Source organism: Artibeus jamaicensis, unplaced genomic scaffold (genome assembly GCF_021234435.1).
Source record: "Artibeus jamaicensis isolate MK-2021 breed Jamaican fruit bat unplaced genomic scaffold, CSHL_Jam_final contig_3243, whole genome shotgun sequence".
Classification (NCBI taxonomy): domain Eukaryota; kingdom Metazoa; phylum Chordata; class Mammalia; order Chiroptera; family Phyllostomidae; genus Artibeus; species Artibeus jamaicensis.
Genome location: NW_026521766.1, coordinates 1,517,747 through 1,544,865, shown reverse-complemented (window position 1 = coordinate 1,544,865; position 27,119 = coordinate 1,517,747). Strand labels below are relative to the sequence as shown.

General features: G+C 39.2%; 1 protein-coding gene across 14 annotated transcripts in view; it reads left to right on the top strand.

Annotated features, from left to right (window-relative positions):
* The window catches only part of PAM (peptidylglycine alpha-amidating monooxygenase), a 278,484-nt gene that overhangs the window by 92,537 nt on the left and 158,828 nt on the right, over nt 1–27,119 (top strand). Inside the window, exon 3 of one of the 14 annotated variants that reach the window (XM_053663655.1) lies at nt 21,447–21,550. The exons of the other annotated variants lie outside the window; for them this stretch is intronic. The gene's annotated coding sequence lies outside the window, so the exon portion shown is untranslated. The remainder of the gene's footprint in view (nt 1–21,446; nt 21,551–27,119) is intronic. 14 annotated transcript variants of the gene reach the window in all.

Sequence of the window (27,119 nt, the reverse complement as noted above, 5' to 3'; positions counted from 1 at the left end):
CCAGACATAACGTCTCCATTGGATATGCAAAATGATATTAGAATCTGGGTAGTTCCAAAATCTAGAAACATTCTTATTATACCATCAGGGGCTATTCTAAGGGAGGAGGAGGCAGGTAAAAACTTCATCAACATACTACCAAGAAGCAAGTCAGTGCAAACACCATGTCAAAACAAAGAGTCTTTCATCTTGGTCAGTGGTATTGTTGAACAGCGTTCTGCCTTCAGGCCTGGTGTTTTAAAGCAACCACGACATCTCAGGGGCTTGCTCATCTGTGAGTGGATGCATCACCAGGTGTGAAATGGTACATGGTAAAACATTTCAGTGTTTCTAGAAATTTGGTTTCTTACAGTTAATATTTACATTTAGTGTAATAACTCTTGATATTTTTTCTCCTTGCAAAATTCTAATAAGTTGAGGATGTGGGTCAAAATGGATGCCACAAGGAAATGAACATTCAAAGGTAAAACAAAGAACTTCAATGTAAAACCTCACAGTTTATGCAAAAGTCTACCTCAAAATATACCGCAGAGTTAAATGTAAAACAAAAGATTATGAAACTTTTAGAAAAAAAGCACAGGAGAAAATCTTCACCACCCATGGCTAGGTGAAACGTTCTTAGACTTGATACTAAAAGCACAATCTATAACAGAAAAATTGATAAATTGCACCTCATTAAAACGAAACACTTTTGCTCCACAAAAGACCCTGTGAAGAGGATATAAAGACAACCAATGAATTGAAAAAATATTTTCAAGTCACATATCTGACAATGGCTTTGTATCTAGACTGTATAACACTCAAAATTCAACAGTGGACAAAGAGATAATGGACAAAAGACACAAATAGACATTTCACTGTAAAAGATATATGGATGGCAAAAAAGCACATGAAAAGATGCTTAGCATCATTACCTACTAGGGAAATTCAAATTAAAGCACAGTGAGATTTCACTACATATCTATTGTAAAATCAAAAGTTATAAAATAGCGACAGCCTATGCATTCCTTATTTGCTTGTTCTCAGGTTGGAGAACATGGTTTTGATCTGATAGATATTAACAACCAGTGATATAAAGAATCTGGAGAACCCCATTGCTCATACATTGCTAGTGGGAATCTCAATGGCAGCCCACTCTGGAAAAGAGCGTGACAGTCTCACAAAATGACCATAACCCAGAAATTGAGTTCTTGAGCATTTATCCCATAGAACTAAGAATTTATGTTTGCACAGAATCTTGTATATGCCTGTTCATAGCAGCGTTATTTGTAGAAGCCAAATACTGGAAATAACCTAAATGTCCTTCAAAAGGTGGACAGTTGAGCTGTGATACATCCCTACCAAGAAATGGGACCCAACAGTGAAAAGGAATGAACCGTTGATACATGCAGCAACTTGGATGGATCTCAAGGGAATTATGCTGAGTGAAAAAGCCAATCTCAGAAGAATGCCGACTGCATAATTCTGCTTATATGACATTCTTGAAATGACACTCTTGTAAGAGATGAAGAATGGATTTCCTCCTTGTGCTATTGTACTAGTGCAAGGTGTTACCATGGAGGGAAACTAATGGAAGGGTATGTGGGATCTCTCTGTATTATTTCTTCTAACTGTATCTGAGTCTACAGTGATCTAAAAAAAACCTAAATAAGAACAAACACACCAAAAAACTAATGGTTTCTTCAACTCAAGGGAAAAGGGACTAAAGTCTCTACAGTGTGGTGAAGTAGTTCACCCGGAGTACCACCGCATATGAGTAGCAGTGCTCAGATTTGAACTTCGATCGCTCTGGCTTCAAGGTGTGTGTGCATCTGCACAGCACATGTCATCTTCCTGGGAAGTCCCACTCAAGTAAATAGCAGTAGTTTTCACATGCAGACTTGGAAGCCATTTCTCCAGACTGGCAAAGAAAATCGAGATTGGATTCTGCATTTTAGTCAAACTCTCCTCAACTCTGTTTTCCAAAAATGGCAGGCAGCGCTTCTTAAACATCGTGAGATTGCCTGGGGATCTTGATAAGGTACAGGTTGTGGGCAGTCTTGAGTGGGGCCTGTGACTCTGTTTCTAATTAGCTCCCAGGTGACGCTAACGCTGTTACTGGTGGGTTACTCACTGTGCGGTGAGAATAAAAGGAATCTCTATTATGGCTGTTTGTAATTAAGGGGACTTAAAAGAATGCCTTACAATGAATTCTGGGGTGTTTTTTCCTCTCAAGGTTTCCTTTCCAAGTAAGAGGAACAAGTTCACTTTTTTGACTAGACATGCTCTCACTGGGATTATTATAAACAAAAAATTTTTTGGATTGGTGCAGGGGACTCAACTCTATCTGGGAAGAAAAAAATTGAATGTGGTTAGGAAACTACAGTCCAGTGGCACATGGAATGAGAGGGGAAGGGACCAGTGTCGGGGTGTAGGTTCAGCACTAAGCATGGGAGGAGGCCGTTGACAGACGTTTTGAGCAGGGAAAGAGACAAACTCGAGTCAAAGCATAGTGTTAAAGTGGTGCTTTGCGGTCAGCTGCTTATTATAAATGTAATGTTGTCTACTTTCTACACTTGTGTGTAAGAGAAATCACTGATAAGGAAGGAAGTTTATTGTGTTCACAGCCTAGACTGTCATTGAAACTGACAGCTCTATTTCCACCCATTTACTAAGTATTTGGGGATTTGATTCGTCCTGTTATCTAAACCAGTTAGGATCAGAACATTCATAACTTCCATTTGTTCAGGGGTATTCATGTGTTCCTTTTGTACTACTGCATAGCACAAAAATGTTGTGCCGAAGAATTTTAGGTGCCCTTCTTTCAAAGTCAGTCTTTAATTTTTAATGCTTTTATCAGGCTTTATGAAAGGGGCCATGTTTCCTGAGGTAACTAAAGCTCCATGTGGCTTTATGTTATGACGGGAAATTAATAAGTGACTATGAGAACTGGGGAAATGAAGTGTGAAATTGTTTGGTATTTCCAAGTATGTTTCTTTTGTGATCTATATTTTATCATGTACTAGGTCACATTTGGTGGTGCTCATGGGTCACTACGCTGTTAGCTGTAGTAGTTTCCTTAAAACATCAGGCCCAAAGGGCATAAGCCTGTGTAACTTATACCACCGGCCATGCTACAAGATGTATTTCACAGGATGTTGTGCTGGCTTTCTTCTTAGGACCAAGATACTGCTTTTTTATTTTTCCTCATCCCTTAGGGATAGTCCCTGATGGTGGATGTGATAATGACACCCAAAGGTGCCCCTGAGAAACTCCTGTTTCTCATTGGTCTTCTGTCTCCAATCTTGGAATGGAGGCTCAACTGCCTCCACTTCAGCCTCCACTTCATGGCCAAAATGACCTTCTCCAGCACACCTCTGATCCCATCAATTTTAGGACAAAGACTAAATAGCTGGGCCTGTGTCACAAGATCCTTCCTGTAGTGTCTGCTGCCCCTCTGTTCAGCCTCTTTTCCCCACCCCTTCACCCGTCCAGGGTTCCTCCGGCTCTGCACTTAACTACCTGTAGTTCTTAGAACTCAACTCGCTCCCTGCCTCAACGCTGACCTATATCCTGTTTCCTCTATTGGAGCTGCTCTTTCTCCACCTGGTGAACACCAGCCACTCAGCTCAGATAATTATTTCCTCTGTGAAGCTGCCTGTCTTAGTCAAGGGAGTTTGGTTTCAAGGAATAGAAACCCACTTAGATTATCACAAATGAAAATTTTGTATAAATAAAAAAGCCACTTCATGGACATTACCAAATGGAACAGGAGATATACCAGGACACTGGGGGTAGAACAGTCAGGAACCCCGGTCGCTCCCATGATGTCGCCTGGTTTCTAGCACTCCTTTCTGTGTCTGCTCCATTCTTCTCTTTTGTTAAGCAGTGTTCTGGCTTCTCTATGCTTTGTCACTTCCACTTGCTCTTGGCTTTACCTTGACTTACCCTGATACCAGTTTGGCCTTGGTTTTGCATAACATTTCAACTCAACTAACATTTCATTTTTCCCAATTTCAAATTCTCAGGGAAAAACAGGGGTTGGCCCAGTTAGGTCAAGTGGTTAGTTAGCCCCGTTGGGGAGGGAGGTCTTACCTTACAATGGGGTACCGCTCTGATTTTATCACTTAGAGATAGCGACCCTTCCACTTTCTCCCAAGTCCCTTTTTACTGGGTTCCTAAACACACACTTTAACTTACCTTTCACTCAAAAGTTATAAGGTACTCAGATTTGAAGGTCATAGAATCTCACTTCTTATTAAGAAGTTCTTCTCCAGATTCTGGGGTTGTTTTTCTTCTCCAGGTTTCCTTGCCAGGTAAGCAAAGCAAGTTCACTTTTTCGACTAGATATGCTCTCACTGGGATTACTATAATTTTGGGGGGGGCATGGTACAGAGGTCTCAACTTTTTTTTTATTTGGGAAGAAATTGCAATAAAAAGTAAGGGAAAGTTAGATTTTTTTCATCCCTTCTGCTGTGAAAATTTATCTACCCGAGTGAGCTAAAGATAGTACAATTACATTTAGGTTAATATCATCCAGCTCTCTAAACTGCTTCCTAAGACAATTCCAGTGAGAGCCCTTGAGATGATAAGGTGCAAAATTTTTCTAGGAAAACTTATTTAAGTGGATATATCCTAAAGAAACTCAATTAAAGTTGAAATTGGTCAGAGAATCATAGAGTTTTTTTCTTTAAATATGGCATATCTATAAATTTTTCCATGATGCCCTATTTTGAGAATTTATCTTACAGAACCAGTTCCGTAATAGGGAGAATAAAAACATGGTCATGATTTTTTTGACTACTACCAATGAAAAGTACTATTTTTTGAGAGGCCTAATCCAAATATCTTGCACGATACTCTTCTTGCTCCATCCTGGAATTTGCAGAATATAAGCATGATTTCCTACCATGGGTGTCAGAAGGAGGGTATACCTGAAGAGAAGAATCAGGTATATATTTTAAAGATTTTACTTACTTATCTTTAGAGGGGAAGGGAAGGAGAGAGGGAGAGAAATATCAATGTATGGTTGCCTCTCATGCACACCTTGCTGGCAACTGGCCTATACAACCCAGGTATGTGCCCTGACTGGGAATTGAACTGCACATCTCTGGTTCACAGGCCCGCGCTCAATCCACTGAGCTACACCAGCCAGGGAAGGTTTTTTTTTTTTTTTGAATTTTCAAGTATGATCTCTTTCTCTCTTACCACTACCCTCTTTCTCTCCCACTTCCGCCCCCTGCCTCTTTAACCAGGAGCCACAGAATTTATTTGGGCATAACTTTTCTTATCTGGAAGAGACTAGTGATCCTTCTTATGCTTGTTGCTTATGATTATTTTGGGGAATAATGCGAATGTACCTTATAAACTGTTGTGCTTTTGAGAAATGAGACACAGTTGGGGCCTCGTATTTTCAGTGAAGGAAAAAAGATGCTGACATGGGATCGCTGCCCTGTTTGCACTTAGCTTGGGAGTCAGGCAAATCTCGGCTCTTTGCCTCAACGTTCAGAGTCAAAAGATCTGGAGTACGGCCTGCTGCACTATTTTAGGCAACCCTTCCCTATTCTTGTTATTGGGTCAGGTTGGGAAATACTGACAAAAGATTTCACTCTCATTGCTCCCCTTCACTGGTGGAGGAGATAGTAAGACAAAATGCCTACGTAGATTGTGAGGAAGTATGATATGAATAAGGGAACATCCCTGAAAGTACCTACATGATGCTGGGAACATGATAGGTGCTGAATAAATAGTTGTGCCTATTAATTTCAATAAAATGAAGAAGTATAGTTGATTAGAATCTTAAAGGAAGTCTAAATCAAGTGTCCTGGAACTTCAGAGCAGTAGGAGGAAGACCTTATTTCCATCTGGGAAGGAGAGGATAGGTGTTAACCTGTGCTGGCTCATCACTGAGAGGCAGGGTGTGCAGGCATGGGGGGGAGTAGAAGGCAGGTTATAGTGTCTTATAGAACTTGGTTTCAAATCCTAGCTTTTCTAGTTAATCGCCCAGTAACCTGGAACATTTCACTTACCTCATATGTGTCAGTTTTGTCAGTTAGATGGTGAGGGTAATAGGAAAACCTAACTCAGGCTTGCTGGGAGGCACTAAAGCACTCGTCATTCATTCATTCAACAAGTGTGGAATGGGCACTTGCCAGCTGTCAGGCATTGTTCTGTATGCTCAAGATACAGCGTTGAAAAGGAAGAAGCAGAACACCATCATGTAGTCAGTGCTCAAAAAATGAGAGTCGTTGTTGTTGTTCCGCTGTAATAAAAAGCCCTCCAGCCCTGTTGTCTAATTTGTATCTTGTTACCATGACACAGATACAAATTGCTAAGGCTTTAATTGTTTGGCTGGAGCCACGGGATCAAAATTGTAGGCCTCAGCTAGAAGGGGCGCCAGAGCACCCGTGGGATGTTGTTGGCGTCCACTGTGTACACAGTTGGCAGCTGTTGGTGCACCGTGAGTTGCACCACGGTGTTTTTCTAGAAGTGGTGACTGAGTGATCAGTGCCCACTCCAGGCACTATTAAATTTCTCATGTGAGCCAGGGCTTGTGGGCTCGTGTTTTGGTGGTGCTTAGACTTATAGCCACTGGCCACGGGATATAATAAATTTAACAGGTCCACATTATGTGCTATGCATGTTTTTAAGGCAGGACATTGACTCAGAAGGTGAAGGAGAGGACAGGAGCAAGGATATACCCTTTTGACTGCATTGTCATGAAGGATGTAATTAAATTAGTCAGCCACAGTTGGCCAACAAACAGTTTATTACAATCCAGATGAACATGTTAGTAGATTATTGTACTGATTGTTTTCTTCCTAGTCTGTTGCTTATTTATTTGTCATACATGGCATTTGCAGTACACCAAATCCATGTAAAAGGACTTTGGCAGTGTACCAAGAAGCCAGTTACTCCTTGTGGAAGTGTGTAGTAACTGAAATACTCAAGCAAACCAGGCCTAGTAATAGCTAGCAACAGGAATTTTAAGAGGGCATAAAGACAAAGGCCATCATTACATTTAGAGGGATTGTTCTTGAGCACAACTGTATGTCTTCCAAAATCCCAAAGCTGAGAATTAGCACTGGAGACTTTTGTGAAAATTAGTGCTTGTTTGTGCAATTTATTGATGGTGTAAATGCTACACTAAAGACGTTTAGCACTTTTCTGAATGAGAATTCTCTTCTTGGTTTTATTTTTAGCCATTTAGTTTAGGAAACAGTTTTCTTCACCTGAAAATAGTTTTGGTGTTGGACAGACATTTAAGCACATTTTTATCAAATAAAAGATATTAACATACACGATATTTTCCAGAAAGCAATGACTGCCTTCTGCGTTGGCATATGTAAATTAGCTTCTAATTAATAAGTTCTTCATCAGTTTCTGTCCCTTCTGTATTTATCAGCTATCACAAGTTATAGCTGGATTTACAATGATTTGTTTTTTTATGTTTTAGACAGATAAATACCTAAGTTTACCTTATTGGCATTCAATTAATAGAATAGTCTCCTACCTCCTGGAGATAAACATATTGTATGGAAGATGAATAAAGCTGTGAAAAACAGTCGCTTCTTTGTAATTCTGCAAGGTGGCGTGCTGCAGGACTCCCCATCGTCCTCCGGTCCATGTGAAGCCTTTGCTCCTGCCAAGGCCAGGAGGCGGCTGTGAAGGCTCCCCCAGCCCTCGAGTCTGCTGTGGGGCACTGAGTGCACTCCGGGGGAACTGACACCCTCGCGCCGTGTGCTCATGGACCTTGTCTTGCCGTCTCTCTCTGCCAGGACTGGTCCACTGACTTTCAGATTTCAGTGTATCAGCACTGGAAGAGGGTGGGGTGCGGCGGGTGGGGGACTGTGCCTAGGAGACTATCTGCCTGAGTCTGGTTTCCCTCATGTATGAAAGCCTCCTGTACCTTCATGACCTCCGAGCATTTTATTCTCACCAGATGCCACATTTAGAAACAACATGTAGAATCTTGGATTAGTGCCAGTAGAATGGCTTCTCAGTGCACCCTGCATTGTAGACCAGTTCAGGTGTGATTAACCCAAGGAAGTGAAGACCCAAGGAAGGAAAGTCAAGCAGGGACAGATTTATGGGAATACGAGTCAGACTTTGGTCTTAAATGGCCCTGAGGAGATCCTGTTGTTCTGGGGATCTTAACAGTAGGATGAATTACTGTGTATCACATTTAAGGTGATGGGCAGACTTCTCCAAGAACTGGGAATGCCCTGCCTGTTACAAAGTGATCAAAACTCCTAGGCCATGGTTTTCAAAATTGATATTCATCCCATCTGCATCAGCAAATATATATTCCAGGGCCTTACTAAATCTCAATCAGTAAATGTGGACTCTGGAATCTTCATTTTAAGTTCCCTGGGTGATTCTGGAGTTTGAACATTGAAATATGGGTTGGAGGAGTCAAATTTAGGTTTCAGAAGACCCAAACATGACCTGAGACCCAAAGGCTTCCTAGACTTCCTGCTGGAAACAGCTTTCTGATTTTACCTCTGACCCGGCCCATCTAGACCTGATCAGAGAGGCTTTAGTGCACGGGTGTCAAACTCATTTTCACTGGGGGCCACATCAGCCTTGAGGTTGCCTTTAAAGGGCCGAAACCATTTTAGGACTGTATAAGTGTAACTACTCCTTAACTGTTAAGGAGTTGAAATTACATTCAGCCCTTTGAAGGCAACTGTGAGACTGATGTGGCCCCCATTGAAAATAAGTTTTACACACCTGCTTTAGTGAGAATAGCATTAACCTGTAGAGCAGAATTTCTGTGTGTAAAGACCTTAAAAAATTTTTTTTAAGTTTCAGAGATCCTGGAGTCAGAGAATTCTCGGGCCAAGCAAACTTATGACTTCACTTATCTACTCTACTTGCTTCAAAAACAGGCTTCAAGATATTCCCATCTCCTGCTTTGCTTTTTGACCTTTCAAAAGTGCTTTGAGTAGCTCAGCAGGTGGACAGAGACCAGATTTTGATACTGCAAGATTGACACTAGAATATATTGGACTTTCTGGAGCAGCTTCTGTTTTCCTGACTGATCCTCTGAGGAGGAAACTTTTTTAAAGTAAAGTATACAGAGCCTTTCCATGGTCATTGTCTTTCTTTGTGTTCCCAGAATCCCTATGAAGTACATAAGACAAAAATAGCTTTTGTTGTTCTCCTTTAAATACTTGTAATTAGAGTGAGTGCTGGGAAATTCTGTGGCAAAGCAAGCTTGGACATGGACGTGACTTAGCTTGCTTCTAGAGAAAGTTCAGGTTTGCTTCTTGACCATTAATAAAAATCCACAGTTATGGAATACTTGGGTCTGTTTCTATCACTAACTATAAAGGGATTTGAATAATCTACCTCTTTACCTTCTTCTCTCAATTCAGTTATAGTTTCATCAGAATAGATTCTAATTGCATTCTGGGTAGAGGGATCCCCACCACAACCCTGAACAAATAGCTAAAACACACATATTTTAAATCTTTAAATATTTCTACAATTTCAGTGAAATTAGGTAAGCAAAAAAATTAAGAAGCAGCATATGGAAATGTTTTTGCCAAAAATTAAATGCTTTTGTTTATGCCTTATTAATTGAAAGCATTTGTTTTATTTTGAAATATTCATTTATACTTTTAGACTTACATTGACAAAGTTAAGTAGAAAGTAGCCTTTTTCCTTTGAAAGAGACAATGTGTATGCTAAGGTCATAGAATAGTGGCGGTTTGGTGATATTTTAGCAATAAAAACTGCCTTAAAATACCAACAGAAACTAGAGTAATTGCTGCTGCATGTTTGGAGTTAAACATTTGATTGTCTTCCAAAGAAAGATAAGTATTGAAATACAGGGTGGGGCAAAAGTAGGTTTACAATCGTGAGTATGGGAAACACAGTTTATTCTTGTATTATTATTTGTTAATTATTGTATTGTTTTCCATATGAACAACTGTAAACCTACTTTTGCTCTATCTTGTACATTATTTTAAGCTTTTATTGGTTATTGAGAAGCGTCTCATTATGCTTTCATATTTCTTTTGAAATATGATATAAGAAGAAAGATAAGTCAAAATTTTTGGATTTTTGGGTGTTATTTGGTTGAATTTTTAAAAAGATTTTATTTATTCATTTTTAGAGAGAGAAGGGATGGAGAAAGAGAGGGAGAGAAACATAATGTGTGGTTGCCTCTCATGCACCCCCTCCTGGGGACCTGGCCTGCAACCTAGGCATGTGCCCTGACTGGGAATCAAACCAGCAACTCTTTGGTTTACAGGCTGGCCCTCAATCCACTGAGCCACAGCAGTCAGTGCATTTTTTAAGATCCTACCTCACTTAGCCATATTTTTGTCCTATGATTACTGTTTTGAGTCTTCGAACACAGTCTTACATAGAAGTATTGAACCTGTGTCAGGATGTGTAGTTTGAAAGTGGCCATGAGATATATAACAATAATAAAACATGAAAAAATACCAATTGATTCCCCAACAGAAACTACACAGAGTAAGAGTCAACAAAATCCTATTGTCATGTACAGATGGACAGAGCCCAGAAAGCAAGTGGTGATTCGGTGGTGTGTGTGCCCTGGGCACTTCTCAGGATACGGGAAGGGAAAGGGACACGTCGTAGGAGTGAATTCTACCTTCCATGAAAGTGGCCTTGACGAGTCTGTGAAGCACCCATCCCTCCCTGCTCGCGACACAGACCCTCTGCCGACACTGCTCTTGTGCACCCCTTACCTGGTTCCTGTCACCAGACCTAATGCAAATCGCAGCTGCACCACTGAGCCTTTTAAAACTGTCCCGGCCCTCAGGGATCTCCCCCTTCTGTCAACATCTTTGTCCTTACTATTTTTGACATACTGTATCTGGTGTATGCTCCCCTTGTTACTAGTTTTTTTTTTAATTATGTAATTAATGAATGGTTCAGTGGTATATTTTTTATCCCTTACCCAGAAGGCCAACCAAATGCTTTTCTTATAAAGACGCTAGGTTGGAAGTTGAAGAGACTCTGGACTGAGAGACAGGAGACGTTGTGTCTCTGGCTCTGTTCTGAACTCTGAGGAGGGCCTTTAAGCAGAACCTGGAACCTACCTTTGTTTCTTTCCTCAGCCTATTAAACGAGGAAATGAACTATACAGTCTTCGATAATCTACTCTAAAATTGTGTTTCTGGGACTTCATGTTCAACGTGGCATATTGCATGCATGATTTTTATCTCCTTTACCTCCCCAAATCCCTCTAAAATGGATGGAAAAGGAGTTTTAAAGGTTACAAACCTGCAAAGAGAAAGCGAGTAGGATTGATTCCACCACAACTAAGAAATTAATATGTATTTGGAAAGTAGAGGATTGATAACAGATTTAATATAATAGTAGCTTTTTCAGCTGGCTGCCCCTGAGAGGCAAGACCCATGAGAAACAGGCTGATTGGCCTCAAAGACCACGTGAAAGCTCTGAGCCTTGCATGGTACCAGTACCAGGGGAAGCAGGGATGCTTTGTGGGGCTAAAACCCGGGATTAATGTGAGAGTCTGCACCAGCCTCCTCTCTCTTCCTTGCTCTCTAAACATCAGCTGCATGTTTCACCCTTTCAGGAGATGGGTAGATTCTTCTTTAGTGAATTGAAAAGTCCTTAGGGTGTCAGGGGTATCTGACTTAAAAGGGAGAATTCAAAAAGAAAGGAAAAGAAAAAGGAACAAACAATAAAAAGGAATAGAAAGAGCTGAAACTAGAAAATAAGAAAAATGTTGAAAGGTAAGTTTGAGGTAATCTCTAAAAAAGGATGAAAACAAAACAGAGGCAACAGAAAGGAATGCTAGGAAAATTTGAGGATCTTCCAGCAGATCCAACATGCAAATATAGGAATTCTTAAAGAGATAACAGCTAACTGGAGAAAAGAATTATCAAAGAAAGATATAAGAATATTTATCGATAGAGTAGTTCATAAGTCTTCACATTAAAACAGCATAGCAAGATAAATGAGAAGTGTCTAGGAGAATGAATAAGAAAAGAGTCATTTCAGTGCACATCAGTAAAAATTCAGAACAGGAGGCTAAAGAGAAACCTTTAAAAGTTTCCAGAGGGTGGAAGTGAAGAGATAACAAGAGAGATCACAGATAAATTGTGAAAAATCAGAATGGCCACTGATTCCTCTACAACAGAATTATAAGAAAGAAGATAAAGGAGTGATACCTTTAAAATTCTTAGGAGAAATGATTGTCATCTTGTAGATCTAGATACAGATAAATGCAATGCAGGATGAAGCTAAAATAAGGTTATTCTGAATATGGTTCAGGAATCATGCTGAACTCCAGTAAAACAAACAGGTGTACAAGAAATGTAACAATCATAGGACAATTAATTGGCTCAATGGAAAACAACAATTATCTAACTTTAACAATTTAATTATTGATGTCATTAAAAATTGTGATATGTCTGTTGGAAAGCTGGTAGGATGGGAAGAAGGGTGCATAAGAGACTTAAATCCTTTTCTTCCAAATTAAGACGTTAATAAGTAATAACTAGAAATGTGAATCTGTAGGTTAAAACACCAACATGTTTGGAAAAATTGAGTTAAATACCAGAATAATCTGCTAAAAGAGTGGCAAAGAGTTGCCTCTCAGGAATAGAAATTTGGGTAGTTGGGCAGAGGACTGCTGTTTTCTTTGTAAGAGTTTAGTACTGTTTGACTTTTAACTATGAGTACACACTACTTTGATTTTAAAAATCATTTTTAAAAGTCTATTTCCTATTTCTAAAACTTGATATATATTCAAAGTTGGTATGTATAATTTTTCTCCAATGGTATTATGAGACTGGAGAATTGTGTGACGTAGGTTCTTTTTCCCATTCATCCTTGTTTTGATTCGTTTGCTTAACATTTATTGAATATATTAATGTTGGAACTGGTGTGATGAAGCTCTAGTCCAGCAATTTCAATCAGAGTGCCACAAGGATTTTTAAAACATGCAACACCTGACTGTTTAGTCAGGGCACTGGCCTCTTTTCCCTGAGACTGTCAAATAAAAAAATGACAACAGCCAACACAATAACAGCTGTCTGGTATGAATGAATAAAAAGTATACATATTTTTTAGTTAGACCTGCAAAATATTTTTTGGGGGGCTTCTTAATTTTTTTCAGTGTTCTTTTTAAAAAATTTTATTTAATTATCTTTCAAGTACAGTTTTTTTGTCTATTTCTCCCATCCCAGCCTCCCCCGCCTCTTGCTCCCACCTCCCTCCCATTTCCACCCCACTTAGTTCTCGTCCCTGTGTCCTTCATATTTGTTCCTCCAAATCCCTCCCCCTTTTTCCCCTTAACTTCCCTTCCCTCTCCCCTCTGGTCACTGTCCCCTTGTTCTCTATTTCAGTGTCTTTGTTTTTTTTTTTTTTGTTCATAGCAGCACAATTTACAATAGCCAAGAGTTGGAAGCAGCCTAGGTGCCCATCAGTAAATGAATGGATCAAAAAATTGTGGTACATATACACAATGGAATTCTATGCAGCAGAGAGAAAGAAGGAGCTACTACTCTTTGCAACAACATGGATGGAACTGGAAAGCATTATGCTGAGTGAAATAGGCCAGGTGTTGAAAGACAAATACCATATGATCTCACCTTTAACAGGAAGCTAAACAACAAAACAGGCATGCAAAATATTTTATAGGAGGTCTATTCAAAAAGTATCCAGCCTTGTAATATGACAAAATAGAGATATTTATTAAAGAAGATACAAGAAACATTGTACACAGGACAATGATACCTCAGTCTTTTCAAAGTACTCACCCTTGAACCTCACACAGGTCTCTCAGTGTCATTTCCACTGTTCAAAACACTCTGAAAAATCCATTGTTGGAATAGCCATCAGCTGCCCCATTGTATTTTCCTGAATCTCATTGACAGTCTGAAATCTCTTCCCTTTCAAAGGTGATTTTAGTTTTTGAAGAAAACAGAAGTCGCAAGGCATCAAATCTGGGCTGTAGAGGGGCTGAGTCACCTGAGTGATTTAATGTTTCACCAAAAAATTCTGCGTAAGAAGTGATGCATGAATAGGCGTATTGTCCTGATGAAGCTCCCGATCACCAGTTACCCGTAGATGTGGCCTTCTAAATAATCTCCATAGTTTCTGTGGAGGAATGTTCAAGCTTAATACAAAATTTGATGCGGATTCATTGCTCTACTCGCTCAGTCATTTTGAATGCAACAGCCACACAGCACACATGCTCACTCAGTGACATCTACTGCTCCCACTGACTAGTAAAGTGAAGTCATCATTGTTCATGCATTCACATTCCAGTTCACTCATCTTGGCTGCCAGGTTACGTGGATGTTGTACAAACCATTCTCATTATATTAGCAATGGCTGGACTTTTTCCGGACAGACCTTTTAAATATATTTTTATTATTTATTTATTTTTTATTGTAGTTTTTTCATTATCATTTATCTCCCTTCCGCCTTCTTCCATCCCCTCTCCCTGCAATCACCACACATTTCTGGTGGCTGCAGAATTCTGATAATTAGGTTATGTGTGCCACAAGATAATAAAGTTTGAAAACTGCTGTTCTAGTCTCATTGGATTAAAAAAGAGAGAGGGCAAGAGAGCCTTTTTCTGACTGGAGATGAATTTGAGGCCTTAGCAAACACAGTGTATTGGGGAGGACTAGGCATGGAATGTGTATGGACAGTCACAGCCTTTCGTTATAACCACCCCTACCTGCTGGGTAGTTGGAGAGCAATTAAATTTGCCCATGAGAGTTATGTGGTACTTCTGTTTTAACTTTCTCTTTTCATGTAAATTGTGGGCGATTTATTTATTTATCTATTTATTTATATTTTAGAGAGATACAGAAGGGAGGGAGCAAGGAAGGGAGAGACAGAGTGAAACATCAATTTGTTATTTCATTTATATATGCATTTATGAGTTTCTTCTTGTATGTGCCCTGACCAGGGACCCAGCATGCAACCTTGGTATATTGGGACCATGCTCTAACCAACTGAGTTGCCTGGCCAGGGCCTTGGGTAATTTCTAAATTCAAATGCCTGTAAGGGGGCTGTGTTACCAGACTGAAGGGGTCCAGTTTGCCTGCCCCCATCAAAGCCCATTTACAAGAAAAGAGGCTTGCAGCGAAGAAAGTAAGGGTTTACTTTTAGGAAGTGGTCCACTCCCAGAGTCACAGCTAATAATCCTCAAAAACTTGGCTCCCTGATGGCTTCCAGGGGCTGAGTTACAGAGGGGAAAAACCTTTAACCTTGGTGACTAAGAGTTAGGGTCATGGTCAGGGTCGTGGTCCATACTGATTGGTCAGAGCTAGGGAAGGGGTAGGTGATCAGTGCATCTGGTCCTAATGCCAGCCATGGTGTTGTTTCATCCGGTTTCACAGCTTTTCTCGCCCTGGAGCTGAAAGAAAACTGTGGCCTAGATGTTCTCTCTAGTTTGATTAAAACTCTGTCTCTGTGGTCCACAGACCTGAGGCTTTGCTCCTAAGTTTATTGGATGCTGAACCTTACTGTCCTGAAGGCGTAATGATTGAGGAAGTGGGAAGAGGGAAGGAGGCAGGTGAGTCTGGGTGCTGAATGAAGTCAGTTTGCATCAAATGGAAAGAAAGTATAAAAGTTGTACGAAAGAAATGAAGCTTCTCCGTGGTTACAGCTATTTCTTCTCTTGCTCTCTACCTTCCTCAGAGAGTGTCTGGGCTCAGACTAATGAACGGAGCAGCCTTCCCCTGAGTGTCACTGGTCACTGAGTAGAAGAGGTTGGGAGTATCTCTCCAGGTAACACAGAAGGAAAAGAGAGAACCAGCGTGTTGAATTATGGCAGTGGCTTTTAAAACTTCAGCAGGTATTGACACATTTCACTTCCGTTCCCCTTTCACTGGTTAAAGGAAGTCACATGCCCATTTGGGAGACAATACTCCTGACTTCCCTCCCACCTGGGTCAAAGGCTACCCAGCTGTAGGGAACTAAGATGTGTTTCCTTTATAGCAGAGATGGTGCTGTACAAAAACCAGACTCTTGGAAAATTTTCATATGAAGAATAGAGATAAAAGAAATAAATGTAGGGGTAGAAAGAAAAGCAGCAGTAGTCACTGAGTATTGTTGACATAAGAAATGTCCAACCCGTCAAGAAATTTTATGATTTTAGTCAAACGGATGACAATTATTGGGAGGCACAGTCTGAAAGGATGGGGAAAATGCTCCACAGAATGGCAGCTTTATAGCTTATTCTGTACATTAGAAATCAAAAGAGACCCTGGAAGGGCAGGTTTCATAAAATTCATCGGTGGTAGATTAGGGAGGCAGGAGAAAGCAAAGCGGGGAAATCTCTGATATTGTACAGAGTAACACAGAAAGATGCACACTTACCTCATGTCGGTGGGTATGAGACAGCTAACAACATTTACGGCACATAGAGATGGTATTCGGGGGACCAGATAACAATGCGGGGCTCTGGGGTCTCCTGCTCTCGTGTGGTGGGTGTCCCCTGAGGGGTCCAGAAAGGATTACTCTGACATTACATTACCAGTGAAAAGGAGTATTTTTGCAGTGTCAAGAGAAAGGAATTTGAAATGACAAAGCATGGGGAAGTTCCAGTGTGGTGGCCAGATTTTGTTGGGGTTAAGGGATATAATACACCATCAGAGACGTGGAGGGCTGACAGGCTGCAGCAGCAACTGCCCTGGAGCTTCCGTTAATCCTCCATGAAAGTCATTTCCTTGGTTTTTAGTAGTGATCAAGGTGCCATGCAAGCCATCCAACCCAGCTTGCTGATTCTTCCTGGAATTGAGTCACACCCTCCCCCTGACCAGTCCCTTTCTGGGACTGACTGATCTTCTGCACCTTTTATCCAATTTGATTGCTTTTCCACTTTTCCCCAGGCTAGGCTCTGCCCCTTTAGGTCCCCATATTGGCTCTTACTGCACATGCCTCAAAAATAGAAGCATTTCCCCTGGCACGATCTTGACTTTTTTAAAAAATCCTCACTGAGGACACTTTTTTAATTGCTTTTAGAGAGAGAGGAAGGAAGAGAGGAAAGAAGAGAGAGAAACATTGATGCAAGTGAGAAGCATTGATTCATTGCCCCAATATGTGCATGTACTGGGGATCACGCATGTTGTACTGAGATGGAACTTGCAACCTAGGTATGTGACCTGACCTGGAATCAAACCCACAACCTTTCGGTAATGGGATAATGTTCCAGACAACTGAGTCACACCAGCAGGGCCCATCTTGACTTCTGTTATGCATATCAAAAAGTTCTGTTACATCATCTGGTTTCTCTGCACATGTGCCCAGAAGATAAATTTTCCTCTCTACCTCCCTCCAATAATCTATTACTGGGCTGGCAGCATCCCCAGGGTGGCTGTCTGCCTGCTAGGAGTATTAAGTCTCCTTTCCGATAGTCTCCTCAAGTCTGTAAATGCTATACCTTCCTAGTAAGCTTAATGGAATACTGTCCTAATATCTGATTCAGCTTCCCAGTTTATTAAGCTTAATATTGGATTCCCTTTGCTTCCTTCATTATTAATAACTAGCTAACAACCTGTGTTAGCAATCCCAAGGGTATGTTATCTTAGACACAAAAGGACAATAAACAGGCTTATTTAAGGTAAAGATTGACCTTTGTCAAAAAAGGTACAGGCCTAGGATGTGACCACCAGCTGTGACTTGCTTTTAGTTAGGAATTTTTTATGGTCAGGCCATCCTGCGTGGTTGCTTTTGGTCTCTGGGTTTGTAAGCCTGCCAAGCAGTTCTCCCCTGAGCTTGTGAGGTCCACTGTGTGCCCCCTCTTTTGTTCACACTACCATTCAATCTCAACTTCAAATAAGTCATTTTGTGGGGTAAATATAAAGGGACAGGAAACTCATATTAGCAGGTTCCATTTTGGAAAAGCAAAAAGCAAACTAATGCACTAACTGAACCAACGCGGACGAGTAGGAAAGTAGGATGAAGAGAATCTTAAACTCATTGTATGGGGAGAACTTTGTTCAGTAGTCAGGTGGACTCTCCACTTAGTTGAGAAACAATATTTTATGTGCATAAAAGTGTGATTACTTCATCTTAGAGTTTTTCTATAATTTTGTTTATGTTCTTAGAAGAAAATTCAGAAAGTTTCAGGAGTGGATGAAATACTTAGGTATGTGCATATGTAATTTGATTATAGATGTGACCATGTTGCATAATTAATCTTAAATATTTTAATGATATCTCATTTGTTGTACCTTTGGAGGGTAACTGTAACTCAGTAAAGAGTTTCCTCTCTAGTGTGTCTTGTTTTTACATAACAATGCCTGTTTTAATGAACCTTTATCTCATTACAGTGTAATACCAATAGTGATTTAAGTATCCAAATGAAGGGAAAACTTATCATGGTTCTCTTTTAGGTAAATTAATACTGCTTAATCCATTTATTTTTTATTTTAAAATGAACATTTCGTTAAGATAGAACTTAGTGATAAAAGACATTGGCATCTTTAATAGCAAGAAAAATTTTGATATTTTATAAAAAGATAATGAGACAACTACCAAGTCTCAGGAACAAGGAATGAAGGAGGCCATCTAAAGTATTAATTTGGTTTAATCAGAATGAAACAATTAATAGTATCTTTTAGTATTTCAAAACGACTCTGTGACCTTCAATGCAAGTCAAAGACAGCATGTTAGTACTATGTTATTATCAGTGGAAGAATAAGTTTCACTTCTTTTCTTAACTTCAACATAATTCACAGAATAATTGAAAGTATATTATATTTGAATGAACTCCACCCACATTTAACAATATTATTTTTCCATTTTTTTCATTCCATTTATTTTTCTTTAATCAGAGAGGAAGATATCATGAAATAAAAGACAAATTCCACGGTGTCGAAAGAGCAGTGATTGGTCAGTACTGCCCTAGATGTGTACCAGCATGACCAGTCTCGAAACTGCCTTCCTGGTTGGTGTCCATCCCTGAATTAACCAAGTGGTCATGTGCTGCCATTATGATAGTGGAAATGACCTGCTCGTCAAGCAGGGCCATTAATTTTGAATGCATTGATAAAGACATAAATTTTTCTGAATATCATAATGAAAGATAACATGTTCAGCTTCTTTTAAGTGCATTCTGCTATACCTAAGGGCTGAATATTTTATAGGTCTTTTTTTTCTCAATGGAATTTTAAAAGATTTGATGATGACCTTAATGCATTTTAAATAACAATAAATATGCCCACTCTAAATCTATAACTACTGTAACTTTATTAATAGTATATGTAGTAACTTAAGGTCCTATTTTTCTATTTGTTTTGTATTTTTATGCAGTCTTTAGGAATATGTCATTTGAAAAGAGATAAGTCTTTCAGTGACATTACTGGACTAGAAGGAAATTGTTTGCTTTATCAGGAGTTTTACGTATTGTCATGAATAGTTGTTTCATGGTTCAAGTGTTTTTATCTTCATAATTTCTTCACCATTTAAAAGAGTGTTAACCTTATGATAATAGAAATTCATTATATTGAAAGACAAATTTTTAGAAGATAAATTTTGTGTGTGTGTGTGTGTGTATATATATATATTTCATTTTAAAATTTCATTTAAAACCTGAGCAAAAATTTCATTTCAAAAGATGTATCTTCTAGCAAAGCAATTCATGAAATTCCTCTATTTAGGAATATTCAATAGAATCAAGTAAATAGTTGTAAACTTAATTACTCATATAGCATTTAGTCTTATTTAAATACCAAGCACCTAGCTGGGTCTACCATTTTATATTTATTTTTCCCTGGGAAACATCAAGCTGCTTTGGGAACATACATGCACATCATTTTCTCCAGTACTGATTTCTGTGGGCAGCTGGTTCTGCAGGCCACAGCCTCTGTGTGGTTTCTTTAAGTTATGCAAACAAATCTGAGGCCAGGAGATGCAGTGCCTCTCAGTGCCAGTATCCAATAATGTTGCCTTATAATCTTGACGTAATCTTGGTAATTTCCTTGAAATATAAATCATTACTCACTATTTCTAGAACACATTTCAAATGATTTAGGTAAAGATTTTAGTTACATTTTTGCTGAATGATGAAATTCATTTACTGTTTTTTCCTCTTTTAATATTAGGAAGAATGTTTAAATTTGGATCTTTTAGCTCTGTTTCCCCTCCCCCTCCCTCTTCAGTTATCATTGTTCAGTGTCTGCCATCTGAAGATGTGGTGGTGCTCTGCAACTTTACTCAAGGATGAGGTATAGTTAGATTCAGAATGAGCAGTGCAAACTTAGAAAGATAAAAGCAAGGCTTTAAAATTTAGCCGTTGATGGTGTTACCATACTAAAGGAGTCTGTTTGCCTGCGTGCATCAAAGCCCAATAAGATGTGAACAGGAATTTGAAGCAAAGAAAGTAAGGGTTTATTTTCAGGAGGTGACTCACTCCTGCAGTTACAGGTGAATAGTGCTCAAAGACATGGCTCCTGGTGACTTCCAGGGGATGGGGTTAAACGGGGAAATCACTAATCCTGGTGATTGCGGGAGTTAGGGTCAGGAGCCTTACTGGTTGATGCTGGGGTAGGAGCAGCTGATCAGCGCAGCTGCTCCTGGTGTTAGCTGTGGTGTCACTTCGTCTGGTTTCACAGCTTGTCAGGGCCAGAATCTGATACACAGCTGAGGCCCAGATGTTCTCTTTAGTTTGATCAAAACTCAGCCTCTGGGGTCAGTGGACCCAGACTGGGAGGCTTTCTTCCCTAGGTTATTTGATGCTGATCAGTACCTCATTGTCCTGAGGACTTAATGCTTAAGGAAGTGGTCATGCAGGTAGAAGGACGCAGGTGAGTCAGGGTGCTGGAAGAGGCCAGTTTGAATTAAAAGGAAAGAAAGGAGAAAAGGTCATGTTAAAGAAATGAAGTTTCCGTGCTGTCATCATAAAGCTGAACTTGAAACCCTAACAAGAACTTATGTCTCTTTGACTCTTTCCTGATTTCAGAATTTGCTCAGATTATTGTGTTTCTCACAGTAGTCCTTTGGTAGTGCATTTATCATAATCTCTTATTTATACAGGGAGAAACCAAACTCAGAAATGTGAAGTGAATGCCTAAATTGGGACTTAGAACCATGATTTCTGACTTCAAGTGCAAGTCTGCACTCTCTCTTTTACACCAGGGTTTCTGCTTGTTGGCTCAGAATCCCCTGGGGGAGGGAGATTTGATGTGGATCGAGTCACCCCCAAGAAGCCAGCGCTGTGTGATTTGAAGCATGTCTTACACTTATGTGAACTATTGATTTTAGTTACATGTGGAATAAAATACAGATTCATTTTAAAGTGTTACTGTAGTAATAATCATTTATTTATCCTTTACATATTTTCTTAATAAACAGATGTATAGCCTCTGTGGAGTGTAACCTGAAGGTTAATAGCTTCTACCTTTAATATCAGCCAATGTCAATGTCAAGCAGGTTTCTTTTCCTTATTTTTCTTTCTCCCCCACCCCTCACCTGAGGACATTTCTTTTTGCTTTCAGAGAGTGAAAGGAAAGGAGAGACAGAAACATCAAAGCTAGAGAGAAAAGCACCATTTGGTTCTCTCTCATTTGAATCCAGACCAGGCATCTAATCTGCAACTCAGGTGTGTGCTCTGACTGGGAATTAAACCCTTAACCTTTCAGGTACAGAATTATGCTCCAACAAACTGAGCCACACCAGCCAGGGCTCAAGCCAGTTTCTTAATCTCTTTGGTGTCTCTATTTCTCAATTAAAAAATGGAAATATTTCTGCTTATAGGATGCTGTGAAAATTAAATGAAGTAATACATGAAAAGTCATTAAAGTAGCTTCCTGGCATATAGCAAATACTCAGTAGTTGTTATATATTATTTTCATTATTAGTAGTGTCAGTATTGTAGTATACAAGTCCATTTAATGTTGTGATTTTAAAAAGCAATTTTTATACTTCCACATGTGAATAAATTCTTAATACTATATTGCCTGTGGACCTCTTTATTTTGGTTAAAATTGGCAAAACAGTTGGGCTATTTCACATTTTTCTGTGACTTAAAAACTCAGCTTTTAGTTATGACTCAAAGTTAGGACATGTAGCTGCAGAAAAATGTAGCGATCAGGCAAATAGGGTCAATCCGGCGTTCTTGGCCCTCACTTCCCTGGAGTGATGCCCCAGGGACTGAGCCCAGTGTGTTCTGTCCAGACCACAGGATCGTGGGTCTCATCCTTTTTTCCAGCTTTCAGTTCCAGGGTGTAGAGCAAATCGCTACAGGAACCCGTGTAAAGAAAATTTAAAATTGGGGAAGAGCGAACCAGTAAGCACCTTGTTAAAAGAAACCACCTCTTCTTAAACTCAAGACAGGAAGAAATAGTTTAATAGTAATGAAATAAACTCACTGACCTGTCTGTGCAGCAGTATCAAAGAGTTCTAGCACACATAAGAATGCTTTGATCTTCTTCAGCCAGAAGAAAATTATGAAGCTCTTCATTGACAGTTCATGGGGAGTTTGGGGACATTGATCAAAGCAAACTATTATTACTGTAGACTAGAAATTAAAATATCTGAACACAAACTACTTCAGCACATTGTACTTCTTTTAATGGTGAATTGCATATTTTAAAATTCAAATAGTCTTTTTATGATTAAGTTAAATTTTATTATATCTTCTGTACTCTAAAATAAAAGGCATTAAAATGTTTTTAAGTAACTTTGTTGCCTTTGCTAATGGCTTTGGCATTACATGGTTGAGATGAAATGAGGGGACAATGTGTAGTGTGTATTTTATGGGATACCTGTAGGTCACCGTAAACTCAATTGAGCAGAATTATATAAATTAGAGACTGCTTTGACATTTTTTCATGATCTTAAAGAAAAATTCTCATAAGTTCTTCCATAATGTAATAGTAATAGTGTTATGTGATTATAGATTCTACTTTAACTACTATAATTATACAGCAGAGAGACTTAAAGGAAAGGATTAAAAACTTTTACAATAGAAAGGGGTATGTTTGTGGGCATTTTATTGTAAGGATTTGAACATTTGAAATGAGAAACATGAATGTCACTTGAAAATATGCTACTGCTATGGGAGAAAATGCTTCTCTGTGAGTAGCACAAGAGAAAAATAAGTTCAGTGTTATTTTTGAGTGAAAATGTAGATATTTCCTGTAGATTTTTTTAGTTATCAAGACACAGAACCCTTATTTTTGTTAATTGCATGTTCTGGATCTGAGCCGGGTGTCTGTGTAGTTGATAGCTCCTGCCTCTGAAGTCATCAGGAGTCATTTAACAAAATATGTATTAAAATGCTTTGGGAATAACTATGCCTAAGGGTGTGGAATCATAAACAGGAAAAAAATTCCTGCAAAAGAGGACAGCTCATTAAAAATGTGCTGATTAACTGCAAAAAAGAAGGAAAGGCATGTCCCCACCTCTGGACAACATCCATCTAAGCCCAGTGCCTGGCACTAAGTTACCCTTCAATGCAGTATGCTCCCATCCTCCATTCTACACTCACTTCCTCGGAAAAGTAGAAGAAAATAATAATGCAAAGATCCACAAAGGAAACACTACAAAGGTTGTGCAAAAGATCTTTCCGTACCTAAATCAGTGGGTCATTTCATGATTCAGACTTACTGATAAAAATAACCCATGCCTTTGAACGTTAGCCAGGTCTTGGATATTAGTTTCAAACTAATTTCTCTAAAACCTGACTGTAAAGGAGGAACAGAGCTTCTTAATTTTTGAAGAGGCACAGCAAGGTTGATGCCCTACACACTCCCCTCCCCACACACACTCAACAAGAATTGTTAAAGGAGAAAAGAAAGTGATAGCTGCAGGAGTGCTTTGTGCTCTTCTGAAACTCACGTCTATGTGACATTCTTGGCTTATAAATACACAAGACATGCCGGACAAATGAGTAGCATAGAGAGGAGCCATTCTCCCTCTCTGATGTCATCAGGAATGGCTAATGGATTCCAGGGCAGTGCACTAGTCTCCTGAGGACTTCCCAGTGCAGTCTTTACAACCGAAAGAGATGTGCTGATTGGAACACAGGGATCTGTTCTATCTTACATTAAAATATGCCAGCACTGGATTTAGACGCATGTGTTATGCAGCAACATTTGTATTAGTCAGGGTTGAGAAATTTAATTAAGAGTAATGTTTTTTTTCTCCATGGAAGTATTTACAGGACTGAGTGATTTGATGACTAATGGACATATTTAAAGGGCATCTGCTACTTACTGACCATAGTAAATAAATAAATAAATAAATTTGTTCCTGCTGGCAAGTCTGTTTTGTTTGTTTGTCTATTCATTTATTTTTTTTGACAGTAGAATCATATGATGAATGTTAACCCTGAGACTTTTTTAACATATATATTCTCATAGGTACCTAGTCAATTTTAACTTGCAAGGAAAAGGTACTTTAAGTTGGCGACATGTTAGAAGATGAGTCTGAACTAGTGCTTTTCAACAAGTATGCTGAAAGAATTTCTAAAACATGCAACACCTAACTCTTTAGTCAGGGCACGGACCTCTTTTCCCTGAGACTGTCAAATGAAAAAATGACAATGGCCAACACAACAATAGCTGTCCAATGTGAACGAATCAAAATTATAGCTATTGTTTTGTCAGACTGGCAAAAAAATACAATTTTGCTTTTTGTGCACTGCAGAATTTTAGTAATTAGTTTGTGTGCCATGAGATGAAAAAGTTGAAAATTGCTGATCTAAACAAATCTATGTGCAGAAAGTGCTGGTCAATTTGGTGTGCCTTGCGAATGAAGATGAACAGAACCTTAACAGAAAAGAAAAAAGAACAGCAAAGAAGCAGCAACTTAGGATATCTAAGGGTGGCAAGCCCTATGCTACATAAAGGGTGAAGTTTACCTTCTCCCATAAAGAAGGGCATACCTCCGGGATCATAACACAAAGGATTTTAAGATACAGCTACTGATGTTAATGAGAAAAGATGGCCAAGTATATAAAAACAAAGACAAATGAACAGACTGACAACTGCACCCCAGTGCTGAGTGGCTGTTCAAATAACTACTCTGGGCTTCAGGGCCTGGGAGCAGATAGGGAGTGGTGGGGACTGTGGCTCTCTGCAGACTGCTGGCCCTGTCTCTATAGGAAAGCACTTGGTTCCGCTGATTGTTGCCATGTGAAAATGTGGGGCCAGTGAGGCCAGATTTTACAGCTGTTCAAGAGACACTAGACATCTGGGTTTTATGTGAAATCTCTATTTTGAAATGTTTGCTCAGAATTCAAATTCAGGGGAGAAACTGGGAACAATTCTTGCAACCAGTCCAGAGCTACTTTTTGATCAGACTTAGACCCTTGTCATAGATCTGTAATTTGTTCTTTCTGAGATACTTAAATGAGTAATGTTGGTAAGGTTGTAGAGGAAATGTTAATGCTTCCTAATACATGAATAAAAAAAACCAGACAGTTACATTTATGGCTGAATAGTTGAGGGGTTTAACTGCGGCATCAGATTGCCTGTGTTTATATCCTGGTTATGTGCTCTGGGAAAGTCACCAAGTCTCTCTGTGTCCAGTTTCCACTTCAGCAAAATGGGAATGACGATGGTACAAATGTCATACAGGTTGGTCAAGATTCCAGTCACTGAGTTTGTACACAGCACTTGATCGTAATTGCTTGACAAACATTGTCAATTATTATTTTACAGTAAAATCATATTTGGAGGGTTTGCCTTTGGTTGTACAGTACTGGAAGGAAATAGCCATTGTCAATGTAGTAAGTCTGTGCTGTGTTGAAGGACATGAGTTAAGAGGGAAGATTCTGGAGTCTGCAAGGCAGGATTTGAATCCTTGCTTTACTGCAACATAACCAGAGAAAGTTACCTGGTTTTTCTAAACCAGAAACCCCTCCTCTTTAAAATGGGAGTAATAACCTGTACTTCAAAGTCATAAGAACTCAGTGACATAATATGCATAAAGTCAATGCCTGGCATCTAGTCAATACATGTTACTTGCTGTAATGATTTTCCCCCCAATCTTTAGAAGTTCCATATTTGCAAACCCTCTTTAAGGAGATTTATGTATCATTACATGTATTTGAAGGGAATTATATCACATTTGACTTACAAATTAAGCTTCATCTTAATGAACAGTGTTATAACAGTGACACTCAACCATGGTGACTTCACCTTCCAGAAGACATTTGGCAATGTCTGGAGTCATGTTTGGTTGTTACAGTTGATGGGACAGCAACTGGAGTCTAGTGAGTAGCATCTAGAGGTACTGCTAAATTCTGTGACTCACAGGACAGTCCCCTAGATGAAAGAAATATTCAGCCCAAAATGTTGCTAGTGCTGAGTTTGAAAGACCCTTCATTACAGCTATTCAACTATCATAAAATTTAGTTTGTAAATTTGTTGCCAAGGAAAAAAAAAGGAGAGTTATTTTTTTTCAAAACATCATCTAACTCAGAAATTAACATGTAAACTAAAATCTATAGAATCACATTCAATAAAATATTTTGTACACACATAATTGTATATATGCAAAATCCTATTTTCTTCTGGTTTTAAAAGTAATATAAGCTTGTGAAGATTAAAAGACTGCAAAGGCACATAAAAAGGAAGTAAAAATCCCCCCCATTTTTGCAATTGTTCCCATAGAAAATCATTGGAAATATAATCAGGTTACAGTACTTCAGTTTTTTAAATATATGTGTATACTGTTCTCTAATTTCATTTCTTAAAATGAATGTTTTCCTTTTGTCTTTCTAAACAATTCAGTCCTAAAGCTGTTTTGTAGGCTGGAGCAAAGCAGGCCTTTAGGAGCAATGACCTGGCCTTGGGTAAGGAGGGCGTTGGAGGCCTGGCATGGGTGCCTCAGCCCAAACAAGGTACAGGGGGCACCTGTGTGGGGGGCAGCCCAGGGTAGGGTGTCAGCCAAGGCCAACTGGGGTGAAGAGCAGGACAGAAAGAGCTACTGCGTGGTGTTTTGAGGCCAAATAGGAGAGAAGTCAGAAAGCAAGCAAGTGCTCAAAGGATGATGGGATGTGTGAAAAGGAACAAGAGCTAGCTAAAAGGAACCACAACTGAGACCATTTGAGTACTGAAGTAAGTAACGTAGACAAAGTTGGTTAACAGCTTAAGACACTTTGAATAAAATAAGAAACATCAGTCCATTAGGATGGAATAAATAAATGAATAAAATGAAAG